Source organism: Bos indicus, chromosome 1, assembly GCF_029378745.1.
Source record: "Bos indicus isolate NIAB-ARS_2022 breed Sahiwal x Tharparkar chromosome 1, NIAB-ARS_B.indTharparkar_mat_pri_1.0, whole genome shotgun sequence".
In the NCBI taxonomy this organism is placed as follows: Eukaryota; Metazoa; Chordata; class Mammalia; order Artiodactyla; family Bovidae; genus Bos; species Bos indicus.
The window spans coordinates 81,458,624-81,481,752 of record NC_091760.1 but is presented as its reverse complement, the minus strand read 5'-3'; the positions used below and the strand labels follow the sequence as shown (position 1 = coordinate 81,481,752).

General features: G+C 47.9%; 1 protein-coding gene across 3 annotated transcripts in view; it reads right to left on the bottom strand.

Moving 5' to 3' along the window:
- Positions 1-2,089, bottom strand: part of DGKG (diacylglycerol kinase gamma) — a 226,518-nt gene extending 224,429 nt beyond the window's left edge. For 2 of the 3 annotated variants that reach the window (XM_070790495.1, XM_070790500.1), the window contains exon 1: positions 1,728-2,089. The gene's annotated coding sequence lies outside the window, so the exon portion shown is untranslated. The remainder of the gene's footprint in view (positions 1-1,727) is intronic. The other variant, XM_070790489.1, reaches the window with a different exon arrangement.
- Positions 2,090-23,129: the final 21,040 nt, after the last annotated feature.

The following is a 23,129-nucleotide window of genomic DNA, read 5'->3' as shown; positions in this document are numbered from 1 at the left end:
AAAGTCTAGATTCCAAGATGCTCTGATTGTTTATTATTATCTCCCCATGTCTTGGTTGATCTGAACCAAACACTGACACGAAACTGTCAGACAGGAAAGACTCATCTGCTTGCTCCCCATTTCCACCCCCTCCCCCCCCCGCCCCAAATGCTTGTAATAACGCCTACCAGTGCTATTCATAAAGGTTAAGGGTGATCCCTAAAGACACGGATGAAAGGAATAGTAGGAAGGTTAGATTAATGGCAGCCTTTTATTCGATAACTATAATTTACCTTCAGAACCGAGGCAAACACAGCCCTTTTAAACTAAACTAAGTCCCCTCCCATCTTAGGACAAAGCTCTGAAATGAGAGGAGCACAAAGTATGTGTGCGTGGGTGACCAAATACTGATGACCTTTGCCCCCTGTGATCTAATACCCTTCGTTGACAACGAGGGGTACCCTGTGCTCCAGCAAGTGACTTTGGGGGGCTGTTTTTAAAACAAAATCTCCCAGGCACCGAAGCAACGGCGTCGTCTCCCCCTTTCGAACCCGAGCCCTGTATTCTCACCAATGCCCCTCATCAGTGATGTTTTCTGGTCCACACCTCCCAAACCAAAGCGCGTTACCCTAAGTCCCGAAAAGAAAAAGGACGAACAGCTCTCTCAGGGCCCTCTCCGGACCGCGAGGTCATCGTATGCTAATAAAGCAGGAGGAGACAGTCGCCCCGAGCCCGCCTGCAAGCGCGCCAGCGGGTTCGCAGCTCTCCCGCGCGCCACTGCGGCGCAGCCACAAATCACCGCGCGTGCCGCAGACCCTTCTGCCCTTCCGCGGGGAAAGAGGGGGGATGCTGAAAGGTCTCCCCGCCACTCTGAGTCCCGCACCTGGGTTGCTCACACCTGGGAGCTGCCTCTTCGCTCCTGTCTCGTGCTTCCCGCTGCAGCGATGGCGCGGATGAGTGCAGCGCATCGGATTCACCTGTAGGGCTTTTTCGAACTCCACAGCCCTCCTCCTCAAATTCTAGTCCACTTGTCCAGAGGAAGAAAATCTCTGAAAGTGCCCGATGAGTGGACTGGTGGAGTTTTCGAAAGCCCCACAGGTGATACTATATGCACGCACATGCACAAACATCTTTTGAGTCCGAAACTAAACAGGTCAACCCGACCTCCCTGACCCTCTTCTCCTTCCGTAGCTTCTATTTGTCAAGGTCTCCGCGTTCTCTTCAGCTTCCCTTTACGCTCCCCCAGCACGGGGGCTTTGTGGAGTCCCCCCAAAGTCCCGGAACCCTGCGGGACGGTCAGAGGTTTGGCGGCCAGACGTTAGAAAAAGTGTCCCCGCTCTTTGCTGCCCTTGTGCACTCTGGGGCGCGAAGTGGATACCAAAGGTAAGTCTAGAAGAGGGGAAATCTGAACAGTTGCTTCAGCACCCTGCGTGGAGCCAGGCCGCCTCCCGCCCGCACACTTTGAGGTTCGGAAGGTCCTTCCAATCAAAGAGGAAGCCGGTGCCCCACCCTGGGCGGCTCCCCGTGCCCTCACACTGCCAGGGGGGCATCTCCTCCTGTAGGGGCTGTGCGGCAGGTGGCATCGTCAGGAGGGGGGCGCTGGCATCGTCAGGAGGGGGGCGCCGTGGCCTCGGCTGCAGCTCCCTCCCCTGGCCGTGGGACCGGCTCCCGCTTTGGCCCCCTTTTCCAACTTGCTACAGCTCGCGACCCCAGCCCGAGCCCCCTCCGCCGCGCGGGCCACGTCTTACCTCTGCAAGCAACACTTGGTTGCGCGGTTCTCCGGCGCGCTCCTTCCTCGGGGCTTATTCCCTTACTTGGGAGGAAAGAGGAACCGAGAGACTGAAAGGGGACCGAGGCTGGCGTCTGGGCGTCTGCCCGCCCGCGCAGCCTTCCCGGGGAGGGGGATGGAGCTCGGGTGGGCGCCGCAGGAGCTCCGGCGGCCCGGTTGGGGTTAGGCGGCGCTGGGGTCTCTGCTCGCCCAGGTACCCGCGGCTCCGGAGCGGTGCGTGTCGGCGGCCAGCTACTACGGCACTGCGGCGCCCTGCCCCTCGCAGCCGGCAAGTCCGGCTGCCACTCTCACGGCGGAGCCCTGCCCCCGGGCGCAGAGCCCGCCCCCGCCACACACCCGCGTGCGCGCGCACACGCGCAATACACCCGCGCGTGCACACACGCGTGAATGCGGTGGGCTCAGAGCGAACCCGCGCCTCTTTGGTGGTTCGGGCACTTCTCACTGGTAGGGCTTCGGTCCGGGAAGGAGGAGTTAGAGGATTTAGAAAGGCTGCAGCAGTGGTGGGCTGCGCAGAGAGGCCCAAGGCCAGGTGACTCAGGGGACAGGGACAACTGTTTGACAAATACCTACAGCTCAGCCAGGGCCTCGGCTGCCTCACTATCTCGACCAAGTCAAAGAAAAACAAAAAATGAAAAGTCAACAAATTTTCTCCGTTTCCTAGGCACTCAGTGTCTCCAGCATCTAAATCATTACCCCTGCCCAAGGGCGCATTTCAGAGGCAGGGGATTGGTGACTGTTCCATCTGAAAAAATTTCTCCCATCGAAGATGTAGGGGGACCATCGCAGCCCACCGAAGTTGGGCTCTGATCGCTGGATCAGGTCTTAGGACTGAGGCTTAATTTCCTTTCTCCTTTACTTTTAGGTGACCACGGGCTGTTTTCCTTCACAGCAAATAGATCACTTCTTACTTTTAAAATGTAGAAAAGCACAGAAAAGGGGCTGGAAGAGAGGGGTAAGGAATGAAGGCCAGCATTGGCCAGGACACTGCTCTTTCCATGACGTGCAGGTCTGTATGGGGTGATGGTGGTGGAGAGGACACTATCTCAGGCATGTCACACCAGCAGAGTGTGTCTGTCCATTTCACACCACATTTAAAGTCATCCAGAGTTTGGCCTCTCATCTGTAAAATATGTAGAGTTTTCCAGTTTCCACAACTGAGAATTCTTTTCTGCCAGCAGGCAGTGAAGGTCCCGGGTCAGGACTGCAGCCAAGAAGCTTTCTGATGATGCTGAGGCACCAAGGGGCCCTGGGGGTCTGGGCATTTGGGGAAGACAAATGGGCATTTGGGGAAGACACTCAAACATGAGTGTCAGATAGCACTGAAGATCCTGATGGTCAGTGTCCATATTGGGCCATTTGTAGGCAAGCCAATGGGGTACATGAGAAACTGAAGCTCAGAGATTTCCCCAGGTTTCACATAGTAGTGAAGGCAGTGCCAATACCAAGAACCTTGTGTTCATACTTCATCTGACTATTCACCTATCATCTATTCTCTCTCATCCTGGCTTGGTTCTTTAAGTTCCCTTCAGTTAGAATGAAATAATCCTGGTGAGGGGGCTCTCAAAGGTCTTTTATCTTTTCTTGTTTCCCTCTTAGTCCCTGACTCATTCATTTCATGACTGTCTATTAAGCTCCTGCTGTGTCGTCAGGCACTTTCCCTTGACTCTAGTCCTGAGCCTTACTTGGGAAAAAAGAGGACCTAAGAGACAGAAAGGGCTTAGAACTGTCTCAGGCTTACTGTATATATTTCCACTCTGCTAGGTTGGGCGGATATGCAAGACAAAATCCTTGCCTTCTGAACCACGTTCTCTGTGGAGGAAAACATGAGTGTGTGCACACACGTGTCACAAGATAACATTCTTGTTCTCTCTAATCTGGATTCCTTCCAAAGAAGGGGAAACTGAGAGAGGACTTGTATGTGGGCGTCATGATGGATCTAGGAGGGGTGCATGCTTATAGGTAGGGGTTGGGGCAACGTTGAGTTGTTCTGCCTATTTGAACAGGAAGGATATAAGCTGGGTGGGAGGAATGGGGAAGACATGCAGAGACAGAATGCAGACACTTGGCTGGGAGTGCACTGAGGAAGAGTAATAAGAGAGAAGCTCCCAGAACAGGGCTGCCAAGCAAGGATTTGGAGAACAGGAGTGCTTGCAAAGATGAGTAAGTACTTTGCTAGGAGGGAGGGTGTTCACTATGAGGTCCCTGTTCTCTACCCTTCCTATGAGATAAATCCTTTGTAAAGGCAGTTTTCCCCTATTTTGTGAGTGGATTCCTTTGGGGAACGCAGGCTGGTGCTGAGTTCAGCATCTGGGTTGATACAGGGTGAGCATGGAGAAGCCTGTGTGGGCAGAAGACTTAAAGACAGCTGGCTCCTGGGTTCCATGCAAATAACATGAAGGAAAAGTGTTGTAGAAGAGATTGAAGCAATGCGGAAGGCAGGGGGCCGGAGGTGGGAAAAAGCACAGACAAGAACAGTTACACTGATTGAGACATCACAGCGGCGGAGGTGAGGTTTGGGCTGGGATGTGAGAGGACAGTAGGGATCTGACACACAGATAAGCAAGACAAGCACAATCTAGGCAGAAGGAAAGCAAAAGCACAGAAGGAGGACTACTCATGGTGAGTTTGGGGCCTTCAGTAGAAAAAAGAAAGTTATTTCTCCATGTTGGAAAGACTCCCTAAGTGTAGACTTCAGGACATGAGTATCAAGGAGCTATGGAAGATGTGCACTTCTTGCTGTTCTTGGTTTGGTTTTGATGGGGAAGGGGCTGGGATGCCTTTGATGCTGGCTTCCCCAAGTAAGGTTTTTTCATCAGAGTGGAGAGTCAGGGAGGGTCAGGTGGCAGAGACATTGTGGTGTTGCTGCCCCCATGAGGAATCAGGTGCCCAGGGTGCCCCATGAGGGGCTGAAGCCCAGGCCCCACCAGCCTAGCTGCGCAGTTCAGCAGAGTCACGTGTTCTGCCTTTTCTCTAATTTGCAGAGAGGCTTGGTGTGGGCTGACAGAAGCCCCGGCTGCTGAGCTCATCCGTCTTTGAAGAGACTAAAGCCCCAGTGAAACAAGTGAGGGTTTATTGAGCGTTTGCTGGAAGCGCAAATGCAGGTGAAGTAGAAAGAGACTGAAGTCAGGAGTAGCTGTGAGCCTGAGCATGTCTCTGCTCTTGGGCTACCGGGTATGGAGGAAGAAGCTTACTTCCTCCCCTCAGAGCATTTGCAACCAGTGTAGGCTATAAAACAAACACGCAAAGCGATTAAGAGGCAATGAAAGACAGTGTAAAATTAAGTGTCAAGTTGTATAGAGCAGATTCTCAGGGCGTGAGAAGGGAGACCTCCTCCAGGCTTTAAGAATCCAGGGAGGTTTCCGGGAGGGGAAGATGGGGCTTCCCAGTGGAGAGGAGAACCCAGGGCTGGAGGCTGGACCGCAGGAGGCCTCTGAGTGTGAGCTTGGCCACTCTAATGCCGTTCCTATTCATGGCCAAGCACTGTGATGAGTCACCTTTGTTTCTGAGAGACGGGGCATTTTTGGATGTTTAACTGGCTCAACACTTTACATTCCCTGAGACTTCAGTGTTGGCAGCTCACACTCGCCATGTTGCTCTGGGAACACATCATCCAAGCCGGCAGCTGACGCCTGATCTCTATTGCCAAGGCAAAGCTGGGGCTGAGTCAGGTACCTGTGTCTGGAAATTTTTAAGTTGGACTGTCTCTGACAAGCTGAGTGAACGGCACGTGACGCTGTGTATAGCTGCGGCCATGGAGGTAGGGTCAGAGAATCTAGCCAGGCCCCCTGGCTTCAATCAAGTCCCTGCTTGGGGAGGCTCAGTTTACTTCATTTTTCTCGGCCTCACTTTTCTCATTTATAAAATAAAAAAATTATGCTAGATTCTCTCCACGCTGCCTTCCACCCAGTATTTCGTGATTTCATAATTAGTAGGCTCTTTCCATTTTATCAAATAGGTACTAGATGGGAACAGATATTTACCAAGCCCTGACTTCGCTTTTCTCTCTGCTTTGGCTGTGAAGGGTGTGCTTGGGAGAAATTGTGATGCTGTGGATGGGGACAGAGGTTTTGCCAGGAACAGGTTATGTGGATCCAGCCCTGGGAGTGTAGGCAGGTCACCCCATCTGCAGGCCTCCATTTTCTTATTGGTAAGAGAAGGAGGTTGGAAATGGTGTCTACAACCTTTTCTGGCTTTGCTACTGTGTTAAGGAAGTATTGTCAACTGAACAACTTGTATGTACTGCCTCTTAACTGGAGTGAACCACCTCCTCAAGGCTGGCTTGGAAAATAACCATAATAACAACTTTTAAGCTTGGGGGAAAGCACAGGAGAGAAACCATGAGGTTAAGAGTAATAAGCAGACCATCCAGATGGAGTTGGAAGACCTGGGTCTGTGTCTCTAGCCTCAGTTTCCTCTTCTGTAAAATGGAACTAGCAATACCTGCACCACTGGGTAGGGTAATGATTAGATGAAGAATTAATTATTAAATTAAATGGAGAATATGTGCAAATGCTTTGTGTATTTAGAATTGTGGTACCCCACTCCAGTACTCTTGCCTGGAAAATCCCATGGACAGAGGAGCCTGGAAGGCTGCAGTCCATGGGGTCGCTGAGGGTTGGACATGACTGAGCGACTTCACTTTCACTCTTCACTTTCATGCATTGGAGAAGGAAATGGCAACCCACTCCAGTGTTCTTGCCTGGAGAATCCCAGGGACGGGGGAGCCTGGTGGGCTGCCGTCTATGGGGCTGCACAGAGTCGAACACAACTGAAGTGACTTAGCAGCATGCAAATAATGAATAGTTATTAAAGATAGTCAGTTACTGTAACACAGACTATTTAAAAAACACATACACATACAAAACAACAACGACAAAATCCCCAGTTATATTATTTACTCATCTGCTTCCTGGGAAGCAGCAATTTGGGTCAGCAACTGTCTCCATGCTGCTAAGGAGGGTAATATTTTAACACAAAAACTTAATAAAGGAGTTGGCCGGACTTTGCCCCCTGCCTAGAATTCTGCAGTGTCACAGTGGATTTATTTGGAAAAGGAGGAGAAACCCCCCATCCAAGGTCCTGCTTTGATTGTTGCCTGTCACGAGAGGGCTGGTGGGAGGAAGAGAGGAGAAGCATGAGGACACAGAGACAAAGCGAGAAGCCTGCTCGCTTCCTGTTGTATTTTGGGCAATGGATGCTTCACTTCATGCTTTTTAATGAGCTTGTAAAGAGGCTAATTTTGGTTCACCCACATTACTCTGGATCTGTTTTATGCTGTGTCTGGTCAGAAGACACTGCTGTGGAATTCTTCACTGCTGTCCCAAAAGGGGAAGCTTTTCTGGGGACCCCTGGGAAGAACCACAGGGAGGAAAAGCTTCCAATTCCATAAATGACCATGTGCTTCAAAGCCTGTCCAACTCACACAATTTTTGAGAGAATCAGTCCATTTTTAGAAATACTAGTCACCTCTTTATCTCTTGTTAACCAGTTTAGGGGGACAAAATGGCACAATATGTTAGAAATTAGGGGGGTCCTAAGTGCTGGCCCCTCTCACCCATTCTCCAAACCTGCTGATGCTGGAATTACTTTCTGAAAGCAGACACCCCAAAGCCTCCCTCTGCTTGAAAGCTTTCAAGGCCTCAGATCCCTCTTTCTTAAAAAGGACATCATAACACAGTGCATAGGTTTTGACGGAGTTTAGAAGAAACATCTATTAAAAAATTAACACAGTGTCAGCCACATAAGTTCTCAGTGAATTACTGTGGTTGCTGCTTTAGAATATTCCCTAAAATGGCATATGAGGTCCTCCATGAAATGATCCCAGCTTACTCACCTGCTTCCGCTTCTGGTAGGCCTTTCAAGGACTCGGTCCACACACTGACTGGCTTCATCATCCCAACACACCTCGGGCCTACCCTTTTCTGTATCCTACTCAGGCTCCTCCCTCAGCATGAAGAGCTGCCTTTTTTCTCTCTCTACTGCGTGTGTGCTCAGTTACTCATTTGTGTCCAATTCTGTGACCCCATGGACTGTAGCCTGCCAGGCTTCTCTGTCCATGGGATTTCCCAGGCAAGAATTCTGGAGTGGGTTGCCATGCCTTCCTCCCAGGGATCGAACCAGTGTCTCCTGCTTGGCAGGTGAGTTCTTTACCGCTGAGCCACCTGGTGCCACGTCTTAAATGCGTACTGCTGAAGTTACTTTTCCTCTCTCCTCTACTCCCATTGAGATTTAGATAACATTTACCCTAGTACTTAGCAACAGGCTGCCTCCTATAATGGTTACCTGCATGTGCTTCACACCCACTGCCCTGCCTCATCCCTGGGACGGCAATTGATCCTCCTTAGACTCATCTTAATCATCTTCCTATCACTCAGGGAAAGTATTGTGCATAGTAGGGGATCAATAATATTGGATTGAGTTTAATGAAGACAGATTTAAAGAAGACCTCCTTGTTGGCCCTGAGATTCTATCACTGAGGGAAGGTTGATCCCCACTTTCGAATCTTCTAAAGAGCTACCAGTCACTGAGCACTTATCGTGTGACAGACACGACTCATATGTTAACCCTCCTGAGAGCCACGTGGAAGTGCCGTCAGCGTCACTTTACACTGGAGACTCGATTGCTCGAGGTCACCCAGGCAGTAAGCTGTGGAGCCTGTACCAGAAACCTGAACCCGTGATGAGCACCTCTCTGCTTCTTTGGAGTGTCTCTCCCACACTGTACTTGCCTGAATGTTCATCCTTTAGCACTCGTGAACAAAGTGAACTGTATGATATAAAACTGTTTTTTTTGTTGCTTTGTTGTATTTTTTGCTATTGTCCTGCTTCTCCAAGTATCAGTAGTTGTAGAGCACTATGATAATATGAATAAATAACCACTTGTTAAACACTTATGTATCTAGCACTTTATACAGACACACACACACACATTAATTCTATAAAGAAGATGTTATTAATCCCAATCTACAGGGAGTTTAACTGGGGACTTCCCAGGTGGTTCAGTGGTAAAGAATCCATCTGCCAATGCGGGAGAAGAGGGTTTGATCCCTGGATGGAGAAGATCCCCTGGAGTAGGAAATGACAACCCACTCCAGTATTCTTGCCTGGGAAATCCCAAGGACAGTGGAGCCTGGAGGGCTACAGTCCATGGGGTCACCAAGAGTTGGGCGCGACTGAGCAGCAGCTTTGTTTTGTTTGTATTGGCAGGGAAGCACTGATAGTTTCTTTCATCTCTCTGACATATTCTCTTAAACCTAAACCCTTACATATCTTGTCAAGTGGCAGGTAGTCCCTGGTTGCCTTATTCCACTGATGAACGGAAACAGGAAGAGAAAGAAGGGGCAAGGGGTTGTACTAGAGAGACAGTCTGAGGAGACAGACCTAAATCAGCTGAGGTGATGTTCCTTCCCCTCCATCTGGCAGTCCTCCGGGTATGGTCCTCAGATCAAACACTCTCCTGAGTGCTTGTTAAAATGCATATTACTGGGCTCTACCTCCCTGGTGGCTCAGATGGTAAAGAATCCACCTTCAGGTTGGTAGACCTGGGTTTGATCCCTGGGTTGGGAAGATCCCTTGGAGGAGGGCATGCCAACCCACTCCAGTATTCTTGCCTGGAGAATCCCCATGGACAGAAGAGCCTGGAAGGCTACAATGCATGGGAATCCAAAGAGTTGGGCTCTACCTCAGACCCAGCCAATCTGCTTCACTGGGGACAGAAGCCAGAAATTGGCACTTTCTGCAGGTGACTCACCTGGACTCTGAAATCTGAGCACCACAGCCTGGCTCCTGTCAGGGATCCCTTTCAACTGCAGCTGTTCCCAATGAAACTGCCATTTTCTCAAATTATTAGCATCCATAATAAAGAGAAACCATTCAAATTTTCCTTTTATTGTTTCTCAGTATTGCCCCTGGTCCAAAGGCTATTATGTAATTTGACACATTGCCTATGTCTATTTCATGATGTTTAAAAGAAAAAGTTCCCTTCCCAGAATAGCTTTATTGCTTCCTATTATTTTTCTTTACAAATATCACCAGTTATAACTACATTGTCAGTTACTTTTCTTAACATGGTTCCATGAAAAAGTGTATTCTGAATTTCAAACAACAATTTCATAAATAGACTTTCAGAACACAACATGTTCCTAAGTAGGGAACTGACTGTATTTTATGATTTTTGTCATTATTTGTCTCCGAGAAAAAGATTTTTACAGTTAGCCCTAGAAGGATGTGAATTGGGAGACTGGGTTTTCCCAAATTCCTTCTCTCGGAACTCTGGCTAGCTTCATAGCTTTCTTGGTCTGCAGATTGTTTCTAGGTGTTCCTGGGAGCTTTGCCAATCTGGGATATATAAACTACAGGTGTAGGAAATAGACATTTTTTCTCATTTGTGCTTTTCTTCATTGAACAAATGCTTCTTGGGCACCTCAGTGTACAGATGTTTTGCTAGGCCAAGACTCAGACAGGAGTCTTGCTGTCTGTCCTCATGGGGCTGAGGCTAGTAGTGGAGCAAAAATTGCCAACTGCCCAGGGAAGGAATGGGCTTCCCCAGGGGCTCAGCAGTAAGGAATCCACCTGCAATGCAGGAGACACGGGAGATGTGGGTTCAATCCCTGGGGCAGGGAGATCCCCTGGAGGAGGAAGTGGCAACCAGCTCCAATATTCTTGCCAGAACAGTCCATGGGGTCACAAATCAGAGACAACGGAGCACGCGTGCAGGAAAGGAGTTGGTGGTGAGAAGGGTGCTATGGAGTTAAGGTCTAAAGGGAAGAGAATCAAGCAGTTAGTGGCAGAAGGATGAGAAAAATTCCATGCACCCACCAGGAGTTCTTCTTCTCCTTCTGTATACTGGGAGGAGATATTCCATTGCTTTGAGTGATCCCCATCTATGCTGGCCGAGCCATGCACACCAGCAGATGTTCCCTCAATATCTGTGACAACAGTAAAAACTCTGTGCCGGGGTGTCAGGGCAGGCTGGAGGCAGAGGGCATAGACTAGGGCCATTTTTCAAGTGGGTGCAGGACAGGAGACGCCAACTGAGAAGGGGAGGACCAGAAGGACCCTGCATTCTGTGGCTTTGTAGGGTCTGGGAGCGCTGTTTATTTTTTCAGAGGGACTCTAAACACGTATTCTTGCCACTTCCTCTTGGTCCCAGTTTTGCCCTGGTATCCATAAGAATAAAATGTATCCCTTTTTTATAGAGCATCTCTGCAGATGCTTGGTGGCAGTTTCTGTGTTTCTCCTCCTTTCCTCCCCAGTACATTCACTGATCATACATTCTGGTGTCCATCCAACACATATTTAGTTACTGAACGCTCTTTACAAGCCTTTTTCCAGGGACTCTGCTAGGTGCTGGGGGTATTAGAAATGAAGAATGGGTCTGTGTTTAATGAGAGGACTGGCATGCGGACAGCTGATGACACCACAACCTCCCAAATGATCTGGGAGAGAGAGGCACAGGGGATTCAGCTGAGGTCTGTGGGTGGAGGAGGACAATAAGGAGATTTCTCTGAGGTAGGTGATGCCTTATCTGTGTCTTCAAAGCTAGCCGGGGCACTCCATCTGTCCTTCTGTGACCCATGGGACCTATTGACAGTGCCCGCAGGGCTGGTCTCAGGACCCTAACCAGTAGTGTGCTTGAGACAACGGTGTGCATCTCTTCCCAGTTCTCTGCTCAGTGACATCATGTTGGTAGTTTGAAATCAGTCACAGTGGGAGTATTTATACCACTGCAATCTGCAAATGCTGTAAGTCAGGCACCCTTGCCGCATTGCCACCAGCCCTGGTTGTCAAACATTCCTAGCATGTAGCTGGTCCTCCGATACTCCACACATTGTAGAAACTAACATGGGTGAGGAAGAGACTCAGCTCAGTTTCTGGTTCTACCCTGTGGATGGTAGGATGGATTTACCCAGGCTCCTGGGTAAATACTCCCTGTGGACCCTCAGAGTGACCCCTGACCTCCATTGGGTCTCTCAATAGAAGCCCAAGCAAGTCTCTAGGAGTGGTGGGGTGTGCCACTGTGTTGAGAACCAAGAAGCTGGTTTCTGATTGTGGGTCTCCTAAGGGTGGTGAGGCTAAAAAGGCAGAGATTGCTGCTCACACAGCTTTTGTCAGATATTTCTGCCCCCAGAAATATCATGTCAATAAAGGACAAACTTGTGTCTTCCTTTTTAGGTCTCAAGGCAAAGCTTGAAGCGCATACTGTGACCTTGAATTTCTTTACTGTCTTATGCTTGATTGTTAACATTGATAGAAATTTAGACTTCAACTCTATGATCTTTTCATAATTGTTTAGTATAGAAATAAACAGCAGAAATGTGCTATTTGCATGTATGCTCTGTCACTCAGTCATGCCCAACTCTTTGCAACTGCATGGACTATAGCCCACCAGGCTCCTCTGTCCGTGGAAGTTTTCAGGCAAGAATACTGGAGTGGGTTGCCATTTCCTCCTCCCGGGGATCTTCCTGACCCAGGGATCCAACCTGCATCTCCTGAATTGGCAGGCAGATTCTTTACCATTGAGCCACTTGGGAAGCCCTGTATGCTATTTACTTTTGCTTTTGAGTGCTGAGTGGGGATGGAGAAAAGTTCCCAAAGTGAGCTCCAAAGCCTGAGTTGCTGCATAAGCATCGTTGTGCTACCTTGTTCTAGGTGACTATCTGCTTCTTGTATTAAACTCAAAACATAAATATATTTGGAGATTTTCTTCCTCAGCCTGGGTATTGGTGTTACCTCATCTCTGCAGCATCACAAAGAGGTGGTGAGAATAGGAGCTCAGCCAGTTCTCCATCCATCCACAAAGTCAGAGTCAGCTTATTTTGTTGGATTCTGGTTGCTGGTTTTTCTGTTCTCTTCTGCTGACAATTACATTTAATAGTCATTTAAGAGATTGATTTATATCTTTTAGCCCTATGCAGTTTTATATTTAATTTCTGGTCTTGTCTAGAGTCTCAAAGATATTGAGAAGAAAGGAAGGGAGAGAAGGAAACCCACGTCGTGTACCAGCATTCTCCCATGGGTTGTGTCATTTCATCCTCACAGCAGCCTTTTGGGGGGCGCCAGGACCCAGACGCTCTGGGAGTTAAATGAGGTGCCCAAGGTCACAGAGCTGGAGTGGCGGTGGGCAGGAGGCGGGTACGGTTCTGTCAGACATGGGGACCCAGGCTCCTTTCACCTCACTGCTTGTATCCTACTCTTTGTGACCCAATGGACTGTAGCCCACCAGGCTGCTCTCTCTGTCCATGGGGATTTTCCAGGCAAAAATACTGGAGTGGGTTGCCATCCCCTCCTCCAGGGGATCTTCCAGACCCAGGAATTGAACCAGGGTCTTCTGCATTGCAGGTGGATTCTTCACAGGCTGAACTACCAGGGAAGCCCTCATGATCACCAGATGTCTTCAAACTCCAGGGAAATGAGGCCAAACCACACTTTTTCACAAACCAAGAGGGGTGTCTTGATCTTGTTCAGTGAAAATGTGCCCAGGGGATGTCTTGCAGTCAGTGTCCTCCTGGGCTGTGATCAGAGAGGGTCCCTCAAGTCTGGGTCCCTACAGGGATGCAGAGTTGTCCCTGTGGTTGTGAAGCAGAGAGAACCAGCCCAAGCACAGCTGGAAGGAGAGTGATGGAGGCAATCACAGTGGAAACAACAGAAACAAACGCATTGCCTTCCCTGTACCGCTCCCCTTGCTGGGCCACGCAAAGAAGTTATTATTCTACCATACATTTCACAGCTGAAGAAACAGCTTCAGAGAGCCTGCATGACTTGGTCAGTGTCACACAGCCACGCTTACACCTGGGGTTTGAACCTGAGACTGTGAGTCTCTAAAACCTGTGCTTTTTCCATCACATGACCCACCTTCTGAAGGCACATTTGAGGTCCATTTTTTTTCTCTCCTATTCATTTATTGTTTTCCCACTTGAATTTATTTTTATTTTATTATTTATTTTTATTTTATTTTTAGGTTCTCATGAGTTATCTGTTTTACATATACTAGTGTATATGTATTAGTCCCAACCTTCCAATTCATCCCACCCCACCTTTCCCCTCTTGGTGGCCATACATTTGTTCTCTATGTCTGTGTCTCTATTTCTACTTTTCCAGGTTCATCTGTACCATTTTTCTGGATTCCACATACATGTAGGCCTATCCCTTCTCCAGCAGATCTTCCCAACCCAGGAATCGAATCGGAGTCTCCTGCATTGCAGGCAGATTCTTTACCAACTGAACTACCAGGGAAGCCTGTTAATATACACTATTTGTTTTTCTCTTTATGACTTACTTTTCTGTGTGTGACAGTCTCCAGGTTCATCCACATCTCTGAAAATGGCACAATTTTGTTCCTTTTTATAGCTGAGTAATATTCCATTGTATATATGTGCCACATCTTCCTTATCTATTCCTTGGTTGATGGACATTTAGGTTGCTTTCGTGTCCTGGCTATTGTAATACTGCTGCTATGAACCTTGGGATGTATGTATCTTTGGGAATTATGGTTTTCTCCAGGAATATGCCCACAAGTGGGATTGCTGGGTCATATGATAGTTCTATTTTTAGTTTTTAAAGGAACTGCCACACTGTTCTCTGTACTGTACACCAGTCCACATTCCCACCAACATAATCCCCTCCATTCCATGTTATTGTACAGTATCCACTTTTCATCACCCATCACAATTTGTTTTTTAAAACAGAACATTTCATTACGTTTAAGTACAGAATTGCATGCGGCTGTTCATCTCCCTAAAAACAGAGCCTGGGAGGTGATCTTTTTAGACAGGGTCTAATTGTGTACCCCTAAATATCGGATTCTATGGCATTAAATGGAAGATTCAGACTATTAACTCCAACTCAGCATGTCTCAGACTCAGCTTGTCTCTGTGTTCCATAATTTTGCTTTTCCATTTGCAGTCCTTTCCGTAGAGATTGGCTCCCACTCTCTGCAAAGCCACCCAAGCCAGAAACCTCAGGGTCGGTTGGGCTTTCCCTTTCCAGCGCCCCCTCCCATCTTCAGTCCCTCAGCAATGACTGTTTGTCTTGCTTTCTCACTGATTTCCAAACCTGCTGCCAGAGAGCAGATTCCTTAAGACTCCACTCCCTGCCTTTAGACCCCCATCCTCTCTTCTAGGACGACTGTCCCAGCCATCTTCCTGCTACCCATCTAGTACCAATCCAGCCATACCTACTGCCCTGAAGCCGAGAGCTTCCCAAAATGCAGATCTGATCATGTCACTCTCCTGTGATTTTTCTTTTCTTTTTTTTTTAACAATTTCCCCAATACTTTCAACATAAGATTGTAAATTCCTTTCCCCATCTTTTAAGACCTTTTGTGACTTGGTTCCTACTTAGCTTGTTCTGACTCATTTCTCACCTCTGCCCACTCCTGTCTATACTCCAGATGTTCTGAAGGACTACATTAGGAGCTTTAAGTAGTTACTGGTCCTTGCAATGCCCCTAAAAATATATTTTATACCTTTCTTTCTCGGGTGAAGAATCTGAGCCTCGAATCTCACAGCTAATAAGTAGCAAAATCTAACTTTAGAGACAAGTCTCACTGTCACTGAAGACCTGGGTGTTTTTGACAGACTTTGGGGAGCTTGGCATACTTTGTGGAGTTTGCCAGGCCTGTGGTATGGGAGATAGGGGATACGGCATCCCTCCTGCATGGAAAGCCCTGACATCATCTGCCGCAGCCCTTTCCTTTCTTTCTGACCCATATGATTTTGCAGATATGAGGGGTGACTGAGCCCCAAGATTAATAATCACTTCAAAATTCACCGTGGCTAAGGAAAAGGCACACTATTCATCATGTGAGCTGTAGTCAGTTCCCATTGCTTGAGTTTAATCAGACTAATGAACCAGCTGGCTTCCTTTCTGAAGTGATTTCTGCTGTTTCCAATACTGAACAATAGCGCAGCGGGATTTGAAAGGGAGAAGGAAGAACATTCAGCTGGGGAGAAGGGACATCCTCCAAGTTAGCCAGCTGATGGGTTGGCTGTACTGGGGAAGGTAGGACAGGGTGGGTGGGAACTTGGTGGGGTCCAGTCTAGGCCTGTTACCTCCAGGGAAATGTTCCCAAGGACGGGGAGGGTGTTTTTAAAGTGTGGAAGATGACAGGGCCAGGTAACTCAGAGGACAGTGCCTTCAGAGGAGAGCAGGTAGTAAAGCAACTTGATCCCAATAATGTATTCATTTGTCTAGCATTTATTGATGCCACTGTATGCATGGTCTATTGTAACACTGATGATAGAACAATGAACCCAACATGGATTCTGCTCGAAAAGTCAGGGCAATCATCTTCAAGTATTTTAAAACTGTAGAATCTTTTGTTCAAAGGAAATCTTACAGAGAAGCCCAACAGTAAAGGAAAAGCAAAGCTCTAGGTGGCTTCTGATGGGCTCTTCTGATCTCTAGGGATGCATAGAGTGCAGTGGATTGTGCTGTGCTGCCGAGCAGGAATGACCCACGGGCAGGGGACCCAGGAGTTGTCTTCCAACATGTGATGTAGGTCTTGGGGAAGAAGGGTCTGACCTATCCATGGTGGTTCCACATAGTCAAGAGTCTGTTGTGAAATGGCAGAAAACCAACCCAAACCTCTAAATCACCAAACTGAATAAAGAACAGGGAAATGGATGGCCTTCACGAACAGCTGGAACCAGGGATTCGTATCTCCCCGATCTTGGTCCCTTTTCTTCCTCCCCCTCCTCTTCTCCCTCTCCTCCCCAGGCACTTCTAAGGGAGTCCCCACCCACAGGCCTGGCTGCAGTGAGTGGCTATGAATATGTGAGTGGCCCTGTGCCATGCCCTGAGGCAACACCCACTGACATCCCTGATGAGACCATCCTGGTTCCCTGACTTAAGGGTGGCCAACCAGTCTGGAGGCTGGTCAGGGCCTATAACTTAGGCTTGGATTACAAAGAAGAGCTTGGAGCCAAGGGACACAGAGAAGTTGCCCATTAGCTCCACAGAAGAGAGAAAAATTTATGTAGATTTGGCATCCGAGATGGCCATTATGGGTTGGATGACCAAATGTATCAGTTCACCCTGGGGAATACCAGTGTGCCTCAGGTTAATTATGACTAGGGCCTCTTTTCACTCTCATAAGTACTCTGGTTCGGATGAAACAGTATTCAGTCACTCAAATTATGGACCATATTAGGTGGTGGAGTGGCAGACGAAAAGAGATGAGAGAGAAGACGGGATCAGGCCTGGAACAGCGTTGCAGGCCAGGCATAAGAGTTTGGATTTTTATCCTGAAGACAATGGGGATTTTTAACATGGAACGTACAAGATCAACTTTTGCCGTTACAAAGATCACTTTGATAAAGTGTGGGCAGCAGATGAGAGATGGGCTGAGGAGCTGAAGGTGATCAGCTGACTGAACACTCCAGGCAAGAGGCAGGTGGTCTGAATTAAACAAGTGACTGTAGAGATGAGAAAAGCAGCTGTGTTCAAGGGATATCCAGGAGGAAGATTTGAAAGGATTTGGGAGACTGATTAAATTTGGGGGATGAGGGAGAGAAAGGTGTTAAGGGTGAATTTTTCTGCATTTCACCAGTAAACAGCTGGTGGTGGCAGAAACACTGAGTGTGGCTTTGAACGTGCTGGTTTTGAAGGTCGTCAGAGTGGTCACTGAGTGATCAGGGTGTAATCAGGGAGATGCTGGATGGGAAGTGGGTGTTGGGGGTGGTGGAGGGCAGGGAGCTCCATTTGTGGGAGTGGAGGGAGCATGCAGAGAGGAAGGGAAGGCTGAGGAGCAGGAGATGGGAGGAGGAGAGGTGAGGCTCACATCCAGAGCTGTCTGTGCTTCTGTGTCTCCTGCTTTGCTTGGCATTCTGCTTATTTTTCTTCTCGCCATTCCCCACCACAGACTGTATACTCTGTTTGAGGCCTGGCACCTTTTAAACCTTGAATCATCTCCCACGGTGCCTTTGTGTAGCAGCTTGTTTGTGTATATTTGGTACTACATGATGGAAAAGAAAAATTTTAAAGGCCTGTGAGATTGACCACCAGATCTCTGATGATCTTGGGAGAGTGTTTTCCCATGGTGTGTTGGGGCAGATGTCAGACTCCAGTGGTACATGGAATGGGGGATGAAGGAAAAGCAAACCAGGAGCTGAATCTACAATCCGGGCTGCCTCACTTTCCACTAGCCCATCTTCTCCTTCTTCGTTTGGAAGGCAGTGTAAGTTTTCATTATTTTTGAAAGAAGGGCTTGAGATACTTAGTCATTGGGAGCATTGAGTGCAAATGGGGGAATTAGCATGTCTGGTATGTCTTCCCTTTAAGTCCAATGCCCCTAGAAAAATGTCAGTAACAGGAAGAACTGTACTGTGTTTGAATCCCAGCTTTGTGCTTGGGAAGGGCACAAATTTAGATAGCTCAGAATAATTTGGAATTTGAAATCAGATCAGATTTCAGATTGGAGCCAGTATCCAGCTCTGTTTTTTACTTATCTAATAGTTTTGGAAACTTTGTAAAAGATCAACGTCTCTGAATCTTGATTTGCTCAACAGAAATGTGGGGATATTAATGACTGTCTCTCAGGCTGAAGATCAGATTCAATGGGTGGGGAAAACTGAAGCTCATAGAGGTTTTTTTTTTTTTTTTTTTTTTAGTTTCTTATCCTCTTTAGTTTTATTTTATTTTTTAACTTTACAGTATTGTATTGGTTTTGCCATATATCAAAATGAATCCACCACAGGTATACATGTGTTCCCCACCCTGAACCCTCCTCCCTCCTTCCTCCCAGTACCATCCCTCTGGGTCATCCCAGTGCACCAGCCCCAAGCATCCAGTATCGTGCATCGAACCTGCACTGGCGACTCGTTTCATATACGATATTATACATGTTTCAATGCCATTCTCCCAAATCATCCCACCCTCTCCTTCTCCCAGAGTCCAAAAGACTGTTCTATACATAGTGTCTCTTTTGCTGTCTCGTATACAGGGTTATTGTTACCATCTTTCTAAATTCCATATATATGTGTTAGTATACCATATTGGTGTTTTTCTTTCTGGCTTACTTCACTCTGTATAATAGGCTCCAGTTTCATCCACCTCATTAGAACTGATTCAAATGTATTCTTTTTAATGGCTGAGTAGTACTCCATTGTGTATATGTACCACAGCTTTCTTATCCATTCGTCTGCTGATGGACATCTAGGTTGCTTCCATGTCCTGGCTATTATAAACAGTGCTGCGATGAACATTGGGGTACACGTGTCTCTTTCAATTCTGGTTTCCTCAGTGTGTATGCCCAGCAGTGGGATTTTTATATAACATTCCCAAGTCATTTCACTAGTAAGTGATGGAGCTGGGTTTCCAACCCAGGGCTCACGAGTGTTGATGCTTTTGTACTGATACTTTCTAGGGTACTCTGCTGCCTGGCACATGACCTCAGCTCTTCTTTGTATGGAAGCAAGTCATAAATAACTAGATAAATGCCTGGATCAAGAATATGCAAAGTTCCCTTCCCTACTCTCATTGTCCTTGGGACCTTAAGAAACCACCCCCAACTCCACGCTATTGCTGAAGCTTCTCATTAAATGGGGGGGGAATGGTATGACCTACTGCACAATCTAATTGTGAGGGTCACACTTGTTAATGTCAGCAAAGGTACCCAATGGAGTATTCACATAGTAGGTGTGAATTAAATGGTAACTAAAGCTGATTCCAACTTTGAGACTGGGGCTAACTCTTCCAACAAGCTTTACTGGTAGTGACAATAATTGCAGTGATAGAGGCAGTTGTAGTAAGAGCAGCATTAGGTAACATTTGTAGAACACCGGGAAATCTTCAAATGCCAGAAAATAACTCTCATTTAAATAATCTCATTTAAATTCCCAACTCTCTAACAGATATCATTATTTATTACTATTTTTACAGATTAAGGTAGAAAGGCATAAAGAAAGAGGATAAGTCACTTCCCCAAAGTCATTTAGCCTTATGTGGCAGAGTAGAGGTCAAGGCCCCGGGCTCAGGGTTTTAGTGAAGTCTCTACTTCCATTGGATGCCAACATGTGGACCCCAAAATTTGGTTGGAATTTATTCCCATGAAGGGTCTTGTAAACTAAGAAGAAAATAAAAATGTACTTTACAGGAAGCACCATGACTGTGGAAGATGCAGACCCAACTGGCTCTCTGGCTCAGCTTCTGGGAGCTGACCCTGGGCTTTCGAGGACAATGCCAGCAGCTGGGACAGAGGTGAAGTCACTGTCACCAAGCCATCATCTGTCAAGGCTCCCCAGCCCCATCCTGAGCTTACACGGCCCCCTGACCCGCCAGTCCTTATTGCTGAGGCCAAGGGGAAGGAGAGAGAGAGACCTGGGCTAAAGGCTGGTGGGAGACACAGTCAGAAGAGAGAGAAGTGGAGCAGCAAAACCCTCTGAGGAGACCTGGCAGGGAGGCTGTCAGCCTGTTCATCTTCATGCTCGGGGCTGAGGCTGTGGCGGAAGGCACCACCCGGACTGTCATTTGGACAAATGCATCTGTCAAACCCTGCAGGCACCAGTTCTGGCTTTCAGGGGCTCTGATCCCATTCCCTGCTGGCCCTTGTCCTCTGCCCCCACAGTGAGATTGGCCTGTGTGTGTGTGGTGTGTGATGTTTCCACATTAAAGGAGCAGAAAGACGGAAGCCCTGGTGTCCATCTGCAGCAGGAGCTCAGCCCAGGACTGTGTCCTCTCTCTCTCTCTCCCTGTAGCTGCTCTGAAGTCCTCTCCCCCAGACTGCTGGCAAAGCTGCAGAGCTTCTGACTCAGTGACATTTTATAAGATCACTGTGTTCTTTCTTCAGAGCCATTTGAGATGGAAGTGGGAACAGGAAGCCCACTATCTCAGAGGACAGGACCAAGGATGGTGCTCCCCAACTGACGGAGGGCTGCAGGGAGTCAGAGCCCTGCGGGAGTGGTGGTAGGAGCCAACACCCTTGTGTTCCAGCCTGGCATCAGGTACTATCACGTGTTATCTTTTCTTTTAACCCCCTCAATTATACCAGGACGTGGGTAAAATTACCCCCATTTACAGGGAGAGGAAGTTGAAGCTGAGAGAGAGAAAGGTGATTTACCTAAGGTCATTCAGTGACTAGGAGGCCTCAATAATCTTTAACACCAGTCTTTTCCAATTCTCCATGTTGACTCTTCCTGTATGCCTTGCAGCCCCCAAGCTTTCCCATGAACCAGAGTTCCCAGGACACATCACTGGTTTATAAGGCAGTATCGAATGGCATGAACTTAGTGGGGCTTACACATGTACGGTGGTCATCATGCCTGTCTAAATCTAGGCTCTGTCAGAAATTCTCCTGGAAAGATGGATGAACACCAGGCTGAATTGGCCGCCTCCATGCCTATGGGCATGGATGAGTGTTACACACATAATCAGACAGACACACACCCCTACCAAAGAATCTCAGAGCTGGAGAAGAATTGGTTGATCATTTAATCCAAATCCCTGACTCATCAAAGTTCTAGTCACTAGACATTTTCTAGTCTGTGCTTGGAGATTTATAGAATGTAAGAATTTTTACAAAGGGAAGAATTATAAGAAATAGTAACAAGTGGGGTGTGGCCCCAATGGTGCACAGGCTTACCCTGTAAACACCCAGCCTATATGGTGGGTGTGGTCACGAAGCGATTTGGTTTTGGTAATGGTGGTGACCGTGCTGGTCACGCAGGACAGTGTGATCCTGACGGCAGTGGTGGGGATGATGGTGACAACAGTAGTAGAGGAGGTGGTGGGGGTAGAGGAGGGGCAAATGATACTGATGGTGGCTGGAGATGAGTGCTGGTGGAGCAGGAGTGGAGGTGATAGGGTGGCAGGAGTAGCAGTCATGGTAGTTAAAGGTGGAGGGGAGCTGATTTCAGAGGAGGAGGCAGGCATAAAGGTAGAAGTAGTGGTAGCCTTCTAGGGATGGCAGTTTACCCTCTAAGTTTAGGGTAAGTTGAACTTCTCGAAGTATGAGGAGCCAGTGCCCACAGGGGAGGCTCCAGGCCCATCACTGGCAGAGGGTAAGTTTCTTCCCAGAACACCAAACCCCGATCCACATGGTCTCAGGGTGGCCCACTGCCATGAGAAAAAGGAAAAGGCCATAGCTCCCTCCTGACCTGTCCAGTCCAGGGTGCCTCTTGGCTCTGGGGGCCACCCAGCCACAATCCTGCCAGACACAGCCAGTGTCTACCATTTCTAGGTGACGAGGTCACAGGGCCCCGAGACCCCGCATTGATTTTTGAAGCTTTGATAGAAATGGTTTTGATAGAAACGTTGCAGGTCTGCAAAATGTAGCACATTTCCTCTGATAGGTGCACACCTCCCCTCCCTGCCACACACACACACTTACACAGTTTCTACAGAAGTTCATGCTATTTGTTTTTAAAAACCAGCATACACAGAATGGAGTGTGTACTTAACATGCCACATGCCCACCTCCACCATCCTGATCTAGACTGCTTTGTGGTGCTGGCAGCCTCAGCTGCTGACTCAGTCACTGAGGAACCACTCCAGAGGAAAATCGATGTGTTGTTTGCCTCTCTGAAGTGAGAGCACGCCAGATGAAGAGTCACAAAGAGTGGCCTCGACAGCAGCTCTCCATGGTCCCCCAGTCAACACTGGGCTTCCCTTCTGATGAGTCTGAGCAGCCCTCTCACCTGGAATACTTGCAGAGGAAACCTCTACTCTGCACGACCTATATTAACTAGTCTGACATGTAGGCTTCCCTTGGTGTGTAGCTATATTCAAGGCTGTTTTAGGGGAGCCTCTGACCCAGAATGACTCCTGTCATTTATTATGCTCTACAGAACCCCTTCCCCACAAAAGAGTGTGCAGCTCACACTCCATGCATTCCTCTATCCATCACCTCACTGCTCCTAGCAGTAACTCCCACATCAAAGATTCACAAAAGTGTCTGCCTTTGATATGGTCCCCTTACTTCCTTGCATGGCGTTAGTGATAATCTCTGGAGCAAGAAGATAGAAGCGCATGCAAGTATCATTCCCTCTTGGTGCCTGGTTCTTGAGAGGTCCTCAGAAAATGAGCATTTAATGAAGGGAACGAGGGCTGGGGTTCCAGATATGAAATCTCTTTAGTTTTATTAAGGCCCTATTAACTGCAGTACAGGGAAAAGTCAGGAAGCAAAGGGCCCAACTCAACACTGACAGACCATGAATATAGCTTCCTAGGACCATAGGCTATAAAACCTCTATCTACACAGGTTTGCATAAGACAGTGGCATGTGTTGGTATCTAGAAGTTCCCCTAGACACTTTTAAGGGTTTCTTCTGTATTCTAGTTGCCTGCACAAGGATGGGGTCAGCCCTTGGCAGCTATAGCCCCTTGAAACTCTGGACAGTGACTCAGAGATTAGCCATAAACAGAATG